At 31.6% G+C, this 20473-nt stretch overlaps 1 long non-coding RNA gene across 1 annotated transcript; it reads left to right on the forward strand.

Moving 5' to 3' along the window:
* The first annotated feature begins 7043 nt into the window (after window positions 1-7043).
* Window positions 7044-8043, forward strand: LOC137248088 (uncharacterized). Its single transcript, XR_010952060.1, has 3 exons — window positions 7044-7180; window positions 7265-7620; window positions 7678-8043. It is a non-coding gene; the product is annotated as an uncharacterized lncRNA (long non-coding RNA).
* Window positions 8044-20473: the final 12430 nt, after the last annotated feature.

Raw genomic sequence — 20473 nt, forward strand, 5'->3', positions numbered from 1 at the left:
AGTTAAAGATAAAGTTAAAGTTAAAGCTAAAGTTAAAGTTAAAGTTAAAGTTAAAGTTAAAGTTAAAGTGAAAGTTAAAGTAAAGTTAAAGTTAAAATCAAAGTTAAAGTTAAAGTTAAAGTTAAGGTTAAAGTTAAAGTTAAATTTAAAGTTAAAGTTACAGTTAAAGTTAAAGTTAAAGTTAAGGTTAAAGTTAAAGTTAAATTTAAAGTTAAAATTAAAGTTAAAGTTAAAGGTAAAGTTAAAGTGAAAGTTAAAGTTAAAGTTAAAGTTAAAAATAAAGTTAAAGTTAAAGTTAAAGTTAAAGTTAAAGTGAAAGTTAAATTTAAAGTTAAAGTTAAAGTTAAGATTAAAGTTAAAGTTAAAGTTAAAGTAAAATTTAAAGTTAAAGTTAAAGTTAAAGTTAAAGGTAAAGTTAAAGCGAAAGTTAAAGTTAAAGTTAAAAATAAAGTTAAAGTTAAAGTGAAAGTGAAAGTTAAATTTAAAGTTAAAGTTAAAGTTAAGGTTAAAGTTAAAGTAAAATTTAAAGTTAAAGTTAAAATTAAAGTTAAAGTTAAAGTTAAAGGTAAAGTTAAAGTGAATGTTCAAGTTAAAGCGAAAGTTAAAGTTAAAAATAAAGTTAAAGTTAAAGTGAAAGTTAAAGTTAAAGTTAAAAATAAAGTTAAAGTTAAAGTGAACGTTAAAGTTAAAGTTAAAGTTAAAGTGAAAGTTAAAATTAAAGTTAAAGTTAAAGTTAAAGGTAAAGTTAAAGTGAATGTTCAAGTTAAAGCGAAAGTTAAAGTTAAAAATAAAGTTAAAGTGAAAGATAAAGTTAAAGCTAAAGTTAAAGTTAAAGTTAAAGTTAAAGTCAAAGTTAAAGTTAAAGTTAAAGTGAATGTTAAAGTGAATGTTAAAGTTAAAGCGAAAGTTAAAGTTAAAGTTAAAAATAAAGTTAAATTTAAAGTTAAAGTTAAAGTTAACGCTAAAGTTAAAGTTAAAGTTAAAGTTAAGGTTAAAGTTAAAGTTAAAGTTAAAATAAAATTTAAAGTTAAAGTTAATGTTAAATTTAAAGTTAAAGTTAAAGGTAAAGTTAAAGTGAATGTTCAAGTTAAAGTTGAAAATAAAGTTAAAGTTAAAGTGAAAGTTAAAGTTAAAGATAAAGTAAAATTTAAAGTTAAAGTTAAAGGTAAAGTTAAGGTGAATGTTGAAGTTAAAGCGAAAGTTAAAGTTAAAAATAAAGTTAAAGTTAAAGTTAAATTGAAAGTTAAAGTTAAGGGTAAAGTTAAAGTTGAAGTTAAAGTTAAAGTTAAAGTTAAAGATAAAGTTAAAGTTAAAATTAAAGTTAAAGTTAAAGTTAAAGCTAAAGCTAAAGTTAAAGTTAAACTTAAAGTTAAAGTTAAAGTGAAAGTTAAAGGTAAAGTTAAAGTGAATGTTCAAGTTAAAGCGAAAGTTAAAGTTAAAAATAAAATTAAAGTTAAAGTTAAAGTAAAAGTTAAAGTTAAAATTAAAGTTAAAGTTAACGTTAAAGTTAAAGTTAAAAGTTAAAGTTAAAGTTAAAGGTAAAGTTGAAGTGAATGTTCAAGTTAAAGCGAAAGGTAAAGTTAAAGTTAAAGTGAAAGTTAAATTTAAAGTTAAAGCTAAAGTTAAAGTTAAAGTCAAAGTTAAAGTAAAAGTTAAAGTTAAAGTGAATGTTAAAGTTAAAGCGAAAGTTAATGTTAAAAATAAAGTTAAAGTTAAAGTGAAAGTTAAAGTTAAAGTTAAAGTTAAAGTTAAAGTTAAAGCTAAAGTTAAAGTTAAAGTTAAAGTCAAAGTTAAAGTTAAAGTTAAAGTGAATGTTAAAGTGCATGTTAAAGTTAAAGCGAAAGTTAAAGTTAAAAATAAAGTTAAAGTTAAAGTGAAAGTTAAATTTAAAGTTAAAATTAAAGCTAAAGTTAAAGTTAAAGTAAAATTTAAAGTTAATGTTAACGTTAAAGTTAAAGGTAAAGTTAAAGTGAATGTTCAAGTTAAAGCGAAAGTTAAAGTTAAAAATAAAGTTAAAGTTAAAGTTAAAGTTAAAGTGAAAGTTAAAGTTAAAGTTAAAGTTGAAGTTAAAGTTAAAGGTAAAGTTTAAGTGGATGTTCAAGTTAAAGCGAAAGTTAAAGTTAAAAATAAAGTTAAAGTTAAAGTTAAAGTGAAAGTTAAATTTAAAGTTAAAGTTAAAGTTGAAGTTAAAGCTAAAGTTAAAGTTAAAGTTAAAGTAAAATTTAAAGTTAAAGTTAAAGTTAAAGGTAAAGTTAAAGTGAATGTTCAAGTTAAAGCGAAAGTTAAAGTTAAAAATAAAGTTAAAGTTAAAGTTAAAGTGAAAGTTAAGTTAAAGCTAAAGTTAAAGTTAAAGTTAAAGTTAAAGTTAAAGTTAAAGTTAAAGTTAAAGTTAAAGTTAAAGTTAAAGTTAAAGTTAAAGTTAAAGTTAAAGTCAAAGTTAAAGTTAAAGTAAATGTTAAAGTGAATGTTAAAGTTAAAGCGAAAGTTAAAGTTAAAAATAAAGTTAAATTTAAACTTAAAGTTAAAGTTAACGCTAAAGTTAAAGTTAAAGTTAAAGTTAAAGTTAAGGTTAAAGTTAAAGTTAAAGTTAAAATAAAATTTAAAGTTAAAGTTAAAGTTAAATTTAAAGTTAAAGTTAAAGGTAAAGTTAAAGTTAAAGTTAAAGTGAAAGTTAAAGTTAAAGTTAAAGTTAAAGTTGAAGTTAAAGTTAAAGGTGAAGTTAAAGTGGATGTTCAAGTTAAAGCGAAAGTTAAAGTTAAAAATAAAGTTAAAGTTAAAGTGAAAGTTAAATTTAAAGTTAAAGTTAAAGTTAAAGTTAAAGCTAAAGTTAAAGTTAAAGTTAAAGTTAAAGTTAAAGTTAAAGTTAAGGTTAAAGTTAAAGTTAAAGTTAAAGGTAAAGTTAAAGTGAATGTTCAAGTTAAAGCGAAAGTTAAAGTTAAAAATAAAGTTAAAGTTAAAGTGAAAGTGAAAGTTAAAGTTAACGTTAAAGTTAAAGTTGAAGTAAAATTTAAAGTTAAAGTTAAAGTTAAAGTTAACATTAAAGACAAAGTTAAAGTGAATGTTCAAGTTAAAGCGAAAGTTAAAGTTAAAAATAAAGTTAAAAATAAAGTTAAAGTTAAAGTGAAAGTTAAAGTTAAAGTTAAAGTTAAAGTTAAAGTTAAAGTTAAGGTTAAAGTTAAAGTTAAAGTTAAAGTTAAAGATAAAGTTAAAGTTAAAGTTAAAGCTAAAGTTAAAGTTAAAGTTAAAGTTAAAGTTAAAGTGAAAGTTAAAGTAAAGTTAAAGTTAAAGTTAAAATCAAAGTTAAAGTTAGAGTTAAAGTTAAGGTTAAAGTTAAAGTTAAATTTAAAGTTAAAGTTACAGTTAAAGTTAAAGTTAAAGTTAAAGTTAAGGTTAAAGTTAAAGTTAAAGTTAAATTTAAAGTTAAAATTAAAGTCAAAGTTAAAGTTAAAGTTAAAGTGAATGTTAAAGTGAATGTTAAAGTCAAAGCGAAAGTTAAAGTTAAAAATAAAGTTAAATTTTAAGTTAAAGTTAAAGCTAAAGTTAAAGTTAAAGTTAAAGTTAAGGTTAAAGTTAAAGTTAAAGTAAAATTTAAAGTTAAAGTTAAAGGTAAATTTAAAGTGAATGTTCAAGTTAAAGCGAAAGTTAAAGTTAAAAATAAAGTTAAAGTTAAAGTTAAAGTGAAAGTTAAAGTTAACGTTAAAGTTAAAGTTAAAGTTAAAGTTAAAGTTAAAGTTAAAGTAAAATTTAAAGTTAAAGTTAAAGTTAAAGGTAAAGTTAAAGTGAATGTTCAAGTTAAAGCGAAAGTTAATGTTAAAAATAAAGTTAAAGTTAAAGTGAAAGTTAAAGTTAAAGTTAAGGTTAAAGTTAAAGTTGAAGTTAAAGTTAAAGTTAAAGTTAAAGATAAAGTTAAAGTTAAAGTTAAAGCTAAAGTTAAAGTTAAAGTTAAAGTTAAAGTTAAAGTTAAAGTGAAAGTTAAAGTAAAGTTAAAGTTAAAATCAAAGTTAAAGTTAAAGTTAAGGTTAAAGTTAAAGTTAAATTTAAAGTTAAAGTTACAGTTAAAGTTAAAGTTAAAGTTAAGGTTAAAGTTAAAGTTAAATTTAAAGTTAAAATTAAAGTTAAAGTTAAAGTTAAAGTTAAAGGTAAAGTTAAAGTGAAAGTTAAAGTTAAAGTTAAAAATAAAGTTAAAGTTAAAGTGAAAGTTAAATTTAAAGTTAAAGTTAAAGTTAAGATTAAAGTTAAAGTTAAAGTTAAAGTAAAATTTAAAGTTAAAGTTAAAGGTAAAGTTAAAGTGAATGTTCAAGTTAAAGCGAAAGTTAAAGTTAAAAATAAAGTTAATGTTCAAGTGAATGTTCAAGTTAAAGGGAAAGATAAAGTTAAAAATAAATTTAAAGTTAAAGTTAAAGTAAAGTTAAAGTTAAAGTTATAGGTAAAGTTAAAGTGAATGTTAAAGTTAAAGCGAAAGTGAAAGTTAAAAATAAAGTTAAAGTTAAAGTGAAAGTTAAAGTTAAAGTTAAAGCTAAAGTTAAAGTTAAAGTTAAAGTTAAAGTCAAAGTTAAAGTTAAAGTGAATGTTAATGTGAATGTTAAAGTTAAAGCGAAAGTTAAAGTTAAAGTTAAAGTTAAAGTTAAAAATAAAGTTAAAGTTAAAGTGAAAGTGAAAGTTAAATTTAAAGTTAAAGTTAAAGTTAAGGTTAAAGTTAAAGTTAAAGTAAAATTTAAAGTTAAAGTTAAAGTTAAAATTAAAGTTAAAGTTAAAGTTAAAGTTAAAGTTAAAGGTAAAGTTAAAGCGAAAGTTAAAGTTAAAAATAAAGTTAAAGTTAAAGTTAAAGTTAAAGTTAAAGTTAAAGTTAAAAATAAAGTTAAAGTTAAAGTTAACGTTAAAGTTAAAGTTAAAGTTAAAGTTAAAGTGAAAGTTAAAATTAAAGTTAAAGTTAAAGGTAAAGTTAAAGTGAATGTTCAAGTTAAAGCGAAAGTTAAAGTTAAAAATAAAGTTAAAGTGAAAGTTAAAGTTAAAGCTAAAGTTAAAGTTAAAGTTAAAGTTAAAGTCAAAGTTAAAGTTAAAGTTAAGGGTAAAGTTAAAGTTGAAGTTAAAGTTAAAGTTAAAGATAAAGTTAAAGTTAAAGTTAAAGTCAAAGTTAAAGCTAAAGTAATTTTTTTTTTTTTTTTTTTTTTTGGTTTCGTGGAAGGAGGAAATGCTTTATGCACTGACCGGGATATTTAAGCCTCACTGCGAGACTCTCCGAGTGTAGGACTCCCTTCTTCCATGAAGGCCTACCCACTAAAACCTAACCTCCCACGGCCCACGCAAATCCCCGTACCTGGGACCGCGTTTAGCATTACTTCGGGTACGGGTGCGCGCTACGTGAGCTCTATGGCTACTCTCACGCTAATGGGCTAGGCATCCGTCTTCTCGTTTACTGGTAAGTATATGCCTCACATATGTGCTGACCGTATCCCATCTGTCTCTTCGACAGGTCATGTTATTAATGACACTGCCCGGGGATAGGTCGCCGAGTACCTCTTCTACCCTCATTCGCTGATGGGAGAAGTGCCTGCATTCGAAGAAGGTGTGGCGTACATCGTCTATTTCCCCACAGTACAGGCAGCTCGGGCTATCAACCTTACCCATCCTGTGTAGGTATTTGCGGAAGTAACCATGTCCCGTTAGAAACTGGGTCAGGTAAAAGTCTACCTCTCCGTGCGGTCGCTTCAACCATGGATCAAGTTCAGGGATTAGTTCCCTAGTCCACTTTCCTACGATGCTGTTGCTCCGCTGATCTTGCCAACATCGGATCGATTCTTCTCGCGCCTGCATGGCAACAGCAGCTCTACTTGCTTGCGATCCGTTGTCATATATTGTTTTTCTTTCCTCAATGAGAAGATATATCGGTATGGTTCCCGCAGCGACCAGGACAGCTTCAGCTGATACCGTGCGGTAAGCCGAAGATATTCGCAGCGCCCCTCTGCGTTGGACCGAGGTGAGGGCGACTCGGTTCTTCCGGTATTTCATTGCGTCCGCCCAGATTTCTGCACCATATAAGAGTATAGAATCCGAGGCTGATGCAAGCAACTTCCTTGTGCATGGCTTTGGGCCCCCTGTGTTTGCCATTAATCTACTCAACTGCGCTATTATGCGCGCAGCTCTTTCGCAGGTCCCTCGTATGTGATCCGAGAAGTTGAGTTTGCTGTCTAACCTCACTCCCAGATATTTCGTTGAAGCGAGTGTTTCTATTGGCTGGTCCCCAACCATCATGTTCCTGGTAGTGGGAATACGTCTTTTTGTGAGGATGACGATCTCCGTTTTGGCTGTTGCTAACTGGAGACCGTGCTCCGCCATCCACCTATTTACATTATGCATGACCTGTAGCCCGTTTCTGTAACCTTGCGTTATAATAACGAACGATTTGCTATCGCAAGGCCGTATCGCTTTCGATATGAAAAGTGTTTCTGTAACGCACTCAATTCAACTAGCGATATAATAGTGGTGAGTTTTTATCATATCGATGGAACAATCGAAATGGAACATAGGATCTGTCACCAATAGCGAAAAAGATATAATAACAAACACAAATTCTTTTTAATAGCAAGTGAAGAAGTTCAAGATTCATTATATAAATTGTGAACTTTTGCTTAAACTGGTATTATAAGTGATTTACAATCATCCCTTGACTATAATAATAAAAGAAAAATATCGTGCTACAGGTATTTACTTTGCGACGTGTTAGCTGCTTAGGCACGTCTGAATGTTGGAAGTATATTACCCTTATACGTTTGTTAATCTTGCGATTTAAGAGGCAATCTAAGCGTCCTCTTGCCAGCTATTGGAATTGGAATATTCAATTCCCAAAACCGGAAAAAATACAGTTTTTTATCTCGATCGGGCAATTCCTGGATATATTGCAACTACTTCAATAACGTCCATAAATATAACAACGACAACCTTCCGAACTAAAAGCATACACCACGGAGTATCCATGTAAGTAATCTAACATTCTAAAATTCAAAATTACAAAAAAACTATACTTCCTGACGCAATAGCAATGGCAGCATGTAACATCACACGACAACGCCTCAGATGGAGCCAAGTACTTTATTGAAAACCTTTTGTTTCAAATATATGAACTTTTTGACGACCAGAGTTTAGTTGATGTGACATTCAAATTAACAAATCCATCTTCCTTGTAAGTAAACTTTCATTTGAATTAACGCTATTGCAGCTTGTATGTCACATATATTAACTACGCTTGTTATATATGTATTTACAGAATTACGACTCATCGTCTAATTCTATCGGCGGCAAGCCCTTATTTCGGTGAACTGTTCAAAAGGGACAACGGGATTTGTCCACTTATAGAAACCACCAATATCGACAGCGACACTTTCGAGCGCTTAATCACCTTTTACTATACCGGCAAAACGCTCATAACCATTGACAATGTGGATCGGCTGTTAAAAGCGGCTTTAATACTACAATTGAAAGGCGCTGTTGCAAACTGCTGATTTTATAATAGAGAATATAACCGATTTCACATTGCAGCCAGCATATAGTCTGGAGAAGTAGACTCAGTGTGAGACACTAAATGAAAAAATTCTGGCTTACGAAACACAAAACTGTATGCATGTAAATCAACGTGTGCGATTATTTAAGCATTAAATTTATTGTTTTATTATCTCGCAGGTAACCCAGAGCAGTGAATTTTTAGATTTTGACGCCAAAAAGTTGCAACCTATCATAGAAAGAGACAATTTGCATGTACGGTGCGAGAAAGATGTTTTTAATGCTGTAAAACGTTGGTATGAACATAATGCTTATGCGCGCAAACATCATATGCCAGAATTAAGTGCTTGTCTGCGGTTAACCCAATGTAATATGGTCTTTAGTATGACTAATATTCATCCGTTACCGGGTTGTGAAAACTTGGCATTCAAGGTTTTAACTTGGCATAGATACCCCTTGGCTCGTTCTAAGCTGACATTGAAGTATGCAGAGAAACGTGGTGGCCAGTATCCTGACGAAGAATCAGTTTTGGCTCTTAACCGATGGGTAAATAATACCGGGATATGACTCTTTACAAATGGTTAATGATATTATTTGTAAAATGTTAAGGTAGAATCAACAAGTCGGTGCTAATGACCAGTATAACAATAGCTTCCCGCTCAAGATCACGGATCGAAAACTATTTTCACTCTAGCGATAAGGAGACTCCTTGAAGATTTTCGGGAGTTTTGCTGTTGTCGATGTGGACAGAATATTGATTCGGTACATTCCGGAAAATACCACCATTAAGGTACTTGCCCGACCATCTCGGGAAACCACATTAACCCTTCTACCCTCTTCATTCCCTTCCAGATCGTAAAAAGGATTTGGTTGAGCTGCAGGCCGGCGAATACGTTTCCCTGGGATTGTAGAAAATAGGATACTGGGCGTTGATTGGCTACGGATAATTGTACAATTTAGACTAGCAAGAACAAAATTAGCGACCAAGGTGAAAAAGGCAAACAAGTTGCATAAAATGATACACAGCAGACAGAATGAGACCATTCAATAAAGTTCTCACAGAACCATAAATGTAATACTCCTATATTGCTAATAGAAAATGCTCGCAATGTGTTTTGAATTCGAAATCAAAACAAGACAGTCTATAAAATTTTTGTGATTGTAGCAGCATAAGTGTGACAAGAAAAAATTTAAATTTAGGTACATTCGAATGTTGAATACAAAAACAAAAACGTTTAAACATCAATATATCGGCACTCTGATGTTTGGGAATGTACCTAGCCTTTTGTAGCAATATAGGAGTATTACGTATATGCGCAGAACACCCCCAGCGGGTTAGGGGATCAGAATATACCCGCGGTAGGTATGCCTGTCGTAAGAGCCGACTAAAATACCAGATTCAAGGGGCTGTGTGGCGCAACCCTTCAGGTGGCCAGCGCAATATATAGCTTCTCCAAACCCAATTGTCACCTATCCGCGGCGAATCCTGTTTCACTAACAGACGAGGCTCTGGCGCCCCAAGCTCCTCATGGAACTTGGGGTGGGGAGGGAGGGAATGGCCTGAAGGTTTAATGTGGCCACATAAATCGTTCCCGAGATGGTCGGGCTAGCGCCTTAATTGTGCTATGGTACCGGATCTGTATCCGGCAAAGGACCATCACATCGATAACACCTCCCAAAGCCTTCGGGGAGCAACCTTATCGCTACAACAACAAGAACAACAATTTTTTAACTATAATTATTTATATATATAAATGATATTTTTTTTTCTTGTAAATATAATTATTAAATATAATGGAAGTTGTAATGTGTTTTCAGGTGCGTTATTACGTTTATATTAATATTGTGTAATGAGTTAGAGAAAAAAGAAAACGTTATCTATTTGAATGCTGATTTATTTAATTATAATTAATATGTATGCACTACTATATAAACTACTTTGCGACTATTGTTTCAATATTCAATATTTCTTCATCAAATTCATTTCATAAGTAGTTTTGTATGAAATAGATACTTTATATGTATGTACAAAGCATTGCAATTAATTTGAAACACTTTATTCAAATTTCAAGAAAATTCCAGAAAACCAGAATTCCATCAATACTAGATAAACAAATTCAACTTTAATCCTAAAATTTCTGCTTAATTTTGAGAATTTTTTTTTCTGAAGTGTTTAGCATATTCTCCCAAACAAAAGAAATAAGTTTATATAGAGAAATGGGCCTTAAAAAAATGCATATTCAGAAAGTTTTTAAGATTTCTAAGAAAACAATTTTAAAGCTTGGGGTGACTTAAAAAGTTTCTCGAATTTGGAGTGTTCCAAATTAATTACTATGCTTGTTGATATAAAATTATGAAAAAAAATTTAGAAATTGGCAAAACAACGTAAAATAGATAAAATTTACATATATTTGTGTTTAAATTTGGTCCTATATTTTTGACTACGGCCACGGTTTTTTTTGTCTGTCGCTAGAGATATATTCTTTCAACCAGTTTATAGAAAAACGCTGATGCTGGGCATTTTTAAGTTGTAATGGCTTTTGAGAATGTGTATAATGGTAATTTAATCATTAATATACTGTGGTTTTAACGACATTTCTATTGACTTGAGGGTTTCGTGTATGGCTTTAAGCGTATTTAAAATTTCGCAAGTTAATTTTTGTTGCCCATTATTAAATTCTCTTTGCCTTTCGTCTTGGTCTTCCATATGTTTTTTTTCGGCGTAAGCACCGCTGAAAGTATTATAACCAGGTGGGTTCGATTGAGATGTAGCTGGGTCGAGTACGGTAGAGTTTGTCTTTGGTTGTGGAGTCGCCCTTGAAGTCACTTTTGGAGTTTGGTTAGCAAGATCCAAAAATTCTAGGTCATCTTTTATTTCATTTGTCTGCAAATAAAAACATAAAATGTTAGTATACATAAACAAGCAGCAATAAACATTTGGATTCACGACACAATCCAAAAAAACATTCGCCTTGCCGAACTTATTTTGAACCTTTGGGTTCCGACGTTTTTACCGAGAATATTTATGTACATTTACCTCAGAAAGTCCCCCTTCCTATAATTCTTTTGTATATTTTTTAGAAAATCCTTTACGTTTTTGTTCATGATGTATAAGTGCAGCATATTTACAGAACAAGAAAAGGTCTTAATCATTTCGTATAAGTGCCGGAAAAGCTTTTCTGTAAAATCTTCCATTTAATATCGACTTCGCTGTCCAAATAAACGGCGTATACGAAAATTGGTTCATCACGTCATATGAGCGTAGTTTTATGCAATACTTTCTTTAAAACTAAACGCTTGGCGTCCAACTCCATTGCTGATATATGTATGGACAGTTCTTAGATGTATATAATAAATTGATCAATATTTCTTCCTCCAAATTCACACTTCTTCAGAGACAATCCCTCGCTTTTCTGCTCAATCTCGCCCAAAAAACAAATTTCTGCTCTCTATTAAGTATTCACACGTTCACCGTGAAATATTTTTGGTGTTGCAGCTTTTTTAAATGCTAAAATTGACAAACACAAGAATGAAAAAATGAAAAGCTGCTTAGCACACAAAAAATTCAAATTACAGAAAATGTATGCTATCACCACCTTCGGAGCTAGTGATATGAATATCGCAAGAAATAACGAAAATACATATTCACCACTCATACAGAAACACTACCTTGCGATAACAAAGCATCAGGGTTGCTTTTTGCGATATAATTCGTATCGCAAGGATACAGAAACGGGCTACTGGTTTAATTTTAGCTGTGCCAGCTCGCAGCTTGGTGCTGTTATCACAGCTGCCACGTCGTCTGCAAATGCAACGAGGAAGGTGCTTTCTGGCATGTCTAATCGAAGAAGACTGTCGTAAGTTATATTCCAGAGATCGGGACCTAGTACCGAACCCTGGGCTGCTCCACCTGTTATTTTTACTTTTTTTTGACCGTGAGTACTTTCATATATTAGATACATCTCTCTTAGGTAGTCCCTTAAAATTTCTAACAAGTATTGCGGTACTTTGAAAGTGCTTTCTAGTGCCTCAAGCATGTCCTCCCACCTAGCTGAGTTAAAAGCGTTTTTGACGTCCAGCGTGACCAGCAACACTATAGGTCTTGCTCTGTGGCACGCTGTCTCGGCTTTCTTGACTGCGTCTATAACTTCTGCTATGGCATCTATTGTAGAGTGCCCCCTCCGAAAACCATGCTGTCTGGGCGACAGTCCTCCGGCGTCCTGTAACGCTCTGGTGAGGCGTTGCTTCAGGAGACTCTCCATCAATTTCCCTGCTGTGTCCAACATACATAGGGGACGGTAGGATGATGGAGAGTTGGGATCTCCTTTCCCTTTTGGAATGAGAACCAGTCGTGCTGTCTTCCATATGGTGGGGAAAATTCTTTCTTCGAGACATTTGTTGTACATGTGCAACATAAGTTCTGGGCAGTCGTTTGCAGCTAGTCTAATTGCCTCCGCGGGTATTCCGTCGGGCCCAGATGATTTCCTAGGTTTCATAGTTCGCACGGCAGTTTTAAGCTCTTCTTCTTGGAATGGTTCCACGTTGCGATCTTCATGGGTAACGTACCCGCCCTCCCTAGGCAGTTGGGTGGGAAACAGGCCATCCACAATGTTCCTTATTTGGTTCTCGTCCATCAGCTGGTTTGGCGGACGGAACTTCTTCATTACTATCTTATATCCCTGCCCCCATGGGTCTCGATCCACTTCCTCGCAAAGCGCTTTCCAGCACTTAAGCTTGCTTTGCTTAATGGCCGCACTAAGAGCTTTCTTCGCTCCTTTGTACGCTTCCGACTTTTCTAGAGCCTCAGGCCTGCCGCGCGCGCGAGTTGCTAGCCTTCGCATCCTGTGGCATATTTTCCGCAGCTCCGCGATTTCGCTATTCCACCAGTATACCTGCTTTTTACCCCTCCACACTCCCCTCCGTGGCATAGAGAGGTTGCAAGCGTGGCGAAGACAGCTCATTGTCTTTTCAACCGTCTCTTCCGTCGGACTGGAGTTGTTGATTATCCGTCGTGCATCCCCCAGTACTGATGCGGAGAACGTGGCAGAGTCGACCTTGGATGCGTCCCATGCTTTTGTTCTGCGTGGTCCGTTCGGAATCTGCCTCTGACCGGGATCGTTTAGGTGGAAAGTGGTGTAGTTGTGATCGCTGCCAGTCAGATCCTCTATGACTCTCCATCCAGCAGCGGTCAGCAGCAGGCTTTCTGACACTAGTGTTACATCGGGGATCGAGAATCCAAAGCCTGGCCGTCGGTATGTAGGGGTCGTACCAGTGTTAAGCACGTTCAAACCGAGCCTGGCTGCCATCTCAAGGACTAACCTTCCACGGGTGTTAGTCTGCGGCATTCCCCATTCGACGGCTCTTGCGTTAAAGTCTCCCGCCACAACCAGGTTACTAGTTAAGTCCCTCAGGTCGTCTTCAATAAGTTCAAGCTTGTCCCTGAACGTTTGAATGGGATCATTCGGGGACAAGTAGCAGCTTACTATTGTGGTATTATTCGTAGTTAGGCGGACGTAGCCTTGTCCGGCAACACGGTTCACAATATTGGCGTTTGCATCTGTCATCCAGATTGCGGCGGTGCCGGTGCTGTCTATATGCCAATCATTTCGGGCTCTATAGGGTTCGCTGATGATAACGCTGTTAGCTTTATGGTCTAAGACCAACTCTTGTAGTAGCTCATCAGCAAGTCTGCTCCGGTTTAGGTTGCCTTGGATAAAACTAATCACTATTGAATTGAGACTTTGGCCTTTGCAACAGCGAGTGCCGCTCTGAAAATGCTGCATGCTCCAGATCCAGGGACATGATCGAGCTTCTGTGTATTACACAGGTAACATTTTGGAGCTGCGGTACAGGCCGAAGCTTTGTGGCCGCTTTGCCCACACTTCCAGCAGGCGTTACTCCTGTCTGGACCCTTGCATTCTGCCTTCCGGTGTCCGTAGCCGAGACACCTAAAGCAGCGTTGTACTTCTGCTCGCTGTCTGATTCGGCACTGTATCCATCCGATAGGAATTTTACCTTTTTTGAGTAGGGCGTTGCCAATATTCTGGTCCACTTCGACGACCGCCATTTTCTGTTCTCTTTGGTTTGCTGCGAAAGTTAAAGTTAAACTTAAAGTTAAAGTTAAAGATAAAGTGAAAGTTAAAGGTAAAGTTAAAGTGAATGTTCAAGTTAAAGCGAAAGTTAAAGTTAAAAATAAAGTTAAAGTTAAAGTTAAAGTAAAAGTAAAAGTTAAAGTTAAAATTAAAGTTAAAGTTAACGTTAAAGTTAAAGTTAACGTTAAAGTTAAAGTTAAAGTTAAAGGTAAAGTTAAAGTGAATGTTCAAGTTAAAGCGAAAGGTAAAGTTAAAGTTAAAGTTAAAGTGAAAGTTAAATTTAAAGTTAAAGCTAAAGTTAAAGTTAAAGTTAAAGTCAAAGTTAAAGTAAAAGTTAAAGTTAAAGTGAATGTTAAAGTTAAAGCGAAAGTTAAAGTTAAAGTTAAAGTTAAAAATAAAGTTAAAGTTAAAGATAAAGTTAAGGTTAAAGTTAAAGTTAAAGTTAAAGTTAAAGCTAAAGTTAAAGTTAAAGTTAAGGTTAAAGTTAAAGTTAAAGTTAAAGTAAAATTTAAAGTTAAAGTTAAAATTAAAGTTAAAGTTAAAGTTAAAGGTAAAGTTAAAGTGAATGTTCAAATTAAAGCGAAAGTTAAAGTTAAAAATAAAGTTAAAGTTAAAGTGAAGGTTAAAGTTAAAGTTGAAGTTAAAGTTAAAGTTAAAAGTAAAGTTCAAGTTAAAGTTAAAGTTAAAGTTAAAGGTAAAGTTAAAGTGAATGTTCAAGTTAAAGCGAAAGTTAAAGTTAAAAATAAAGTTAAAGTTAAAGTGAAAGTGAAAGTTAAAGTTAAGATTAAAGTTAAAGTTGAAGTTGAAGTTAAAGTTAAAGTTAAAGTTAAAGTTAAAGATAAAGTTAAGGTTAAAGTTAAAGTTAAACTTAAAGCTAAAGTTAAAGTTAAAGTTAAAGTTAAAGTTAAAGTTAAAGGTAAAGGTAAAGTGAATGTTCAAGTTAAAGCGAAAGTTAAAGTTAAAAATAAAGTTAAAGTTAAAGTGAAAGTTAAAGTTAAAGTTAAAGCTAAAGTTAAAGTTAAAGTTAAAGTTAAAGTTAAAGTTAAAGTTAAAGTTAAAGTTAAAGTCAAAGTTAAAGTTAAAGTGAAAGTGAATGTTAAAGTGAATGTTAAAGTTAAAGCGAAAGTTAAAGTTAAAGTTAAAAATAAAGTTAAAGTTAAAGTGAAAGTTAAATTTAAAGTTAAAGTTAAAGCTAAAGTTAAAGTTAAAGTTGAAGTTGAAGTTAAAGTTAAAGTTAAAGTTAAAGTTAAAGTTAAAGTTAAAGTTAAAGTTAAAGTTAAAGTTAAAGTTAAAGTTAAAGTTAAAGTTAAAGATAAAGTTAAGGTTAAAGTTAAAGTTAAAGTTAAAGTTAAAGCTAAAGTTAAAGTTAAAGTTAAAGTTAAAGTTAAAGGTAAAGGTAAAGTGAATGTTCAAGTTAAAGCGAAAGTTAAAGTTAAAAATAAAGTTAAAGTTAAAGTGAAAGTTAAAGTTAAAGTTAAAGCTAAAGTTAAAGTTAAAGTTAAAGTTAAAGTTAAAGTTAAAGTTAAAGTTAAAGTCAAAGTTAAAGTTAAAGTGAAAGTGAATGTTAAAGTTAAAGCGAAAGTTAAAGTTAAAGTTAAAAATAAAGTTAAAGTTACAGTGAAAGTTAAATTTAAAGTTAAAGTTAAAGCTAAAGTTAAAGTTAAAGTTGAAGTTAAAGTTAAAGTTAAAGTTAAAGTTAAAGTTAAAGTTAAAGTTAAAGTTAAAGTTAAAGTTAAAGTTAAAGTTAAAGTTAAAGATAAAGTTAAGGTTAAAGTTAAAGTTAAAGTTAAAGTTAAAGTTAAAGTTAAAGCTAAAGTTAAAGTTAAAGTTAAAGTTAAAGGTAAAGTTAAAGTGGATGTTCAAGTTAAAGCGAAAGTTAAAGTTAAAAATAAAGTTAAAATTAAAGTTAAAGTGAAAGTTAAATTTAAAGTTAAAGTTAAAGTTAAAGCTAAAGTTAAAGTTAAAGTTAAAGTTAAAGTTAAAGTTAAAGTTAAAGTTAAGGTTAAAGTTAAAGTTAAAGGTAAAGTTAAAGTGAATGTTTAAGTTAAAGCGAAAGTTAAAGTTAAAAATAAAGTTAAAGTGAAAGTTAAAATTAAAGTTAAAGTTAAAGTTAAAATTAAAGTTAAAATTAAAGACAAAGTTAAAGTTAAAGTTAAAGTGAATGTTAAAGTGAATGTTAAAGTTAAATTTAAAGCGAAAGTTAAAGTTAAAGTTAAAAATAAAGTTAAATTTAAAGTTAAAGTTAAAGCTAAAGTTAAAGTTAAAGTTAAAGTTAAAGTTAAAGTTAAAGTAAAATTTAAAAATTTGGGAAAAATTTAAACAACGTGACATCAGGACGGACAAGGCGACAGCTGTTTCGATTATACCTTGTAAATCTCTTCAAAGCCTTTTCTCCCGGGAGTGGGAGTCGAACTCGCACTCCTACGATAGTTGAAATGGTTATAAACACATTCAGCTACGCCATGCCTGTTGTAAAGTTTTTCCCAATTGCCTTCTTTTTGCATATTTTAATCTTTTACACATTGCATACTTCGTATGCAATTATGTGTTAAAGCTATGCTTGGTACGGCGGTTTTCAAAGAAACTTTGGTTTTGTTGCTGTTTTCGTTCTATTTATAGAACTACAACGAATTAACCAATTTTGTCTGTTTGTATGATTTTAATAATCGGGGATTGCCCATATTGCTTTTTTAAATGTATGAAAACATTTATTTGAAGCAATTTTTTAATTTTTATAATTTATTTAATAATTTGGGAAAAATTTAAACAACGTCACATCAGGACGGACAAGGCGACAGCTGTTTCGATTATACCTTGTAAATCTCTTCAAAGCCTTTTCTCCCGGGAGTGTGAGTCGAACTCGCACTCCTACGATAGTTGAAATGGTTATAAACGCATTCAGCTACGTCATGCCTGTTGTAAAGTGTTTCCCAATTGCCTTATTTTTGCATATTTTAATCTTTTACACATTGCATACTTCGTATGCAATTATGTGTTAAAGCTATGTTTGGTACGGCGGTTTTCAAAGAAACTTTGGTTTTGTTGCTGTTTTCGTTCTATTTATAGAACTACAACGAATTAACCAATTTTGTCTGTTTGTATGATTTTAATAATCGGGGATAGCCCATATTGCTTTTTTAAATGTATGAAAACATTTATTTGAAGCAATTTTTATAATTTATTTAAAAATTTGGGAAAAATTTAAACAACGTGACATCAGGACGGACAAGGCGACAGCTGTTTCGATTATACCTTGTAAATCTCTTCAAAGCCTTTTCTCCCGGGAGTGGGAGTCAAACTCGCACTCCTACGATAGTTGAAATGGTTATAAACGCATTCAGCTACGTCATGCCTGTTGTAAAGTTTTTCCCAATTGCCTTCTTTTTGCATATTTTAATCTTTTACACATTGCATACTTCGTATGCAATTATGTGTTAAAGCTATGCTTGGTACGGCGGTTTTCAAAGAAACTTTGGTTTTGTTGCTGTTTTCGTTCTATTTATAGAACTACAACGAATTAACCAATTTTGTCTGTTTGTATGATTTTAATAATCGGGGATTGCCCATATTGCTTTTTTAAATGTATGAAAACATTTATTTGAAGCAATTTTTAATTTTTATAATTTATATAATAATTTGGGAAAAATTTAAACAACGTGACATCAGGACGGACAAGGCGACAGCTGTTTCGATTATACCTTGTAAATCTCTTCAAAGCCTTTTCTCCCGGGAGTGGGAGTCGAACTCGCACTCCTACGATAGTTGAAATGGTTATAAACGCATTCAGCTACGTCATGCCTGTTGTAAAGTTTTTCCCAATTGTCTTCTTTTTGCATATTTTAATCTTTTACACATTGCATACTTCGTATGCAATTATGTGTTAAAGCTATGCTTGGTACGGCGGTTTTCAAAGAAACTTTGGTTTTGTAGCTGTTTTCGTTCTATTTATAGAACTACAACGAATTAACTAATTTTGTCTGTTTGTATGATTTTAATAATCGGGGATTGCCCATATTGCTTTTTTAAATGTATGAAAATATTTATTTGAAGCAATTTTTTAATTTTTATAATTTATTTAATAATTTGGGAAAAATTTAAACAACGTGACATCAGGACGGACAAGGCGACAGCTGTTTCGATTATACCTTGTAAATCTCTTCAAAGCCTTTTCTCCCGGGAGTGGGAGTCGAACTCGCACTCCTACGATAGTTGAAACGGTTATAAACGCATTCAGCTACGTCATGCCTGTTGTAAAGTTTTTCCCAATTGCCTTCTTTTTGCATATTTTAATCTTTTACACATTGCATACTTCGTATGCAATTATGTGTTAAAGCTATGCTTGGTACGGCGGTTTTCAAAGAAACTTTGGTTTTGTTGCTGTTTTCGTTCTATTTATAGAACTACAACGAATTAACCAATTTTGTCTGTTCGTATGATTTTAATAATCGGGGATTGCCCATATTGCTTTTTTAAATGTATGAAAACATTTATTTGAAGCAAAGCAGAGAAAAGGCTTTGAAGAGATTTACAAGGTATAATCGAAACAGCTGTCGCCTTGTCCGTCCTGATGTCACGTTGTTTAAATTTTTCCCAAATTATTAAATAAATTATAAAAATTAAAAAATTGCTTCAAATAAATGTTTTCATACATTTAAAAAAGCAATATGGGCAATCCCCGATTATTAAAATCATACAAACAGACAAAATTGGTTAATTCGTTGTAGTTCTATAAATAGAACGAAAACAGCAACAAAACCAAAGTTTCTTTGAAAACCGCAGTACCAAGCGTAGCTTTAACCCATAATTGCATACGAAGTATGCAATGTGTAAAAGATTAAAATATGCAAAAAGAAGGCAATTGGGAAAAACTTTACAACAGGCATGACGTAGCTGAATGCGTTTATAACAATTTCAACTATCGTAGGAGTGCGAGTTCGACTCCCACTCCCGGGAGAAAAGGCTTTGAAGAGATTTACAAGGTATAATCGAAACAGCTGTCGCCTTGTCCGTCCTGATGTCACGTTGTTTAAATTTTTCCCAAATTATTAAATAAATTATAAAAATTAAAAAATTGCTTCAAATAAATGTTTTCATACATTTAAAAAAGCAATATGGGCAATCCCCGAATATTAAAATCATACAAACAGACAAAATTGGTTAATTCGTTGTAGTTCTATAAATAGAACGAAAACAGCAACAAAACCAAAGTTTCTTTGAAAACCGCAGTACCAAGCATAGCTTTAACCCATAATTGCATACGAAGTATGCAATGTGTAAAAGATTAAAATATGCAAAAAGAAGGCAATTGGGAAAAACTTTACAACAGGCATGACGTAGCTGAATGCGTTTATAACCATTTCAACTATCGTAGGAGTGCGAGTTCGACTCCCACTCCCGGGAGAAAAGGCTTTGAAGAGATTTACAAGGTATAATCGAAACAGCTGTCGCCTTGTCCGTCCTCATGTCACTTTGTTTAAATTTTTCCCAAATTATTAAATAAATTATAAATATTAAAAAATTGCTTCAAATAAATGTTTTCATACATTTAAAAAAGCAATATGGGCAATCCCCGATTATTAAAATCATACAAACAGACAAAATTGGTTAATTCGTTGTAGTTCTATAAATAGAACGAAAACAGCAACAAAACCAAAGTTTCTTTGAAAACCGCAGTACCAAGCATAGCTTTAACCCATAATTGCATACGAAGTATGCAATGTGTAAAAGATTAAAATATGCAAAAAGAAGGCAATTGGGAAAAACTTTACAACAGGCATGACGTAGCTGAATGCGTTTATAACCATTTCAACTATCGTAGGAGTGCGAGTTCGACTCCCACTCCCGGGAGAAAAGGCTTTGAAGAGATTTACAAGGTATAATCGAAACAGCTGTCGCCTTGTCCGTCCTCATGTCACGTTGTTTAAATTTTTCCCAAATTATTAAATAAATTATAAAAATTAAAAAATTGCTTCAAATAAATGTTTTCATACATTTAAAAAAGCAATATGGGCAATCCCCGATTATTAAAATCATACAAACAGACAAAATTGGTTAATTCGTTGTAGTTCTATAAATAGAACGAAAACAGCAACAAAACCAAAGTTTCTTTGAAAACCGCCGTACCAAGCATAGCTTTAACACATAATTGCATACGAAGTATGCAATGTGTAAAAGATTAAAATATGCAAAAAGAAGGCAATTGGGAAAAACTTTACAACAGGCATGACGTAGCTGAATGCGTTTATAACCATTTCAACTATCGTAGGAGTGCGAGTTCGACTCCCACTCCCGGGAGAAAAGGCTTTGAAGAGATTTACAAGGTATAATCGAAACAGCTGTCGCCTTGTCCGTCCTGATGTCACGTTGTTTAAATTTTTCCCAAATTATTAAATAAATTATAAAAATTAAAAAATTGCTTCAAATAAATGTTTTCATACATTTAAAAAAGCAATATGGGCAATCCCCGATTATTAAAATCGTAAAATTTAAAGTTAAAGTTAAAGTTAAAGGTAAAGTTAAAGTGAATGTTCAAGATAAAGCGAAAGTTAAAGTTAAAAATAAAGTTAAAGTTAAAGTGAAAGTTAAAGTTGAAGTTAAAGTTAAAGTTAAAGTTGAAGTTAAAGTTAAAGTTAAAGTTATAGTTAAAGTTAAAGGTAAAGTTAAAGTGAATGTTCAAGTTAAAGCGAAAGTTAAAGTTAAAAATAAAGTTAAAGTTAAAGTGAAAGTGAAAGTTAAAGTTAAAGTTAAGGTTAAAGTTAAAGTTAAAGTTGAAGTTAAAGTTAAAGTTAAAGTTAAAGTTAAAGTTAAAGATAAAGTTAAAGTTAAAGTTAAAGTTAAAGTTAAAGTTAAAGTTAAAGCTAAAGTTAAAGTTAAAGTTAAAGTTA

The sequence above is a fragment of the Eurosta solidaginis genome, chromosome 4 (genome assembly GCF_040869045.1).
Source record: "Eurosta solidaginis isolate ZX-2024a chromosome 4, ASM4086904v1, whole genome shotgun sequence".
Lineage (NCBI taxonomy): Eukaryota > Metazoa > Arthropoda > Insecta > Diptera > Tephritidae > Eurosta > Eurosta solidaginis.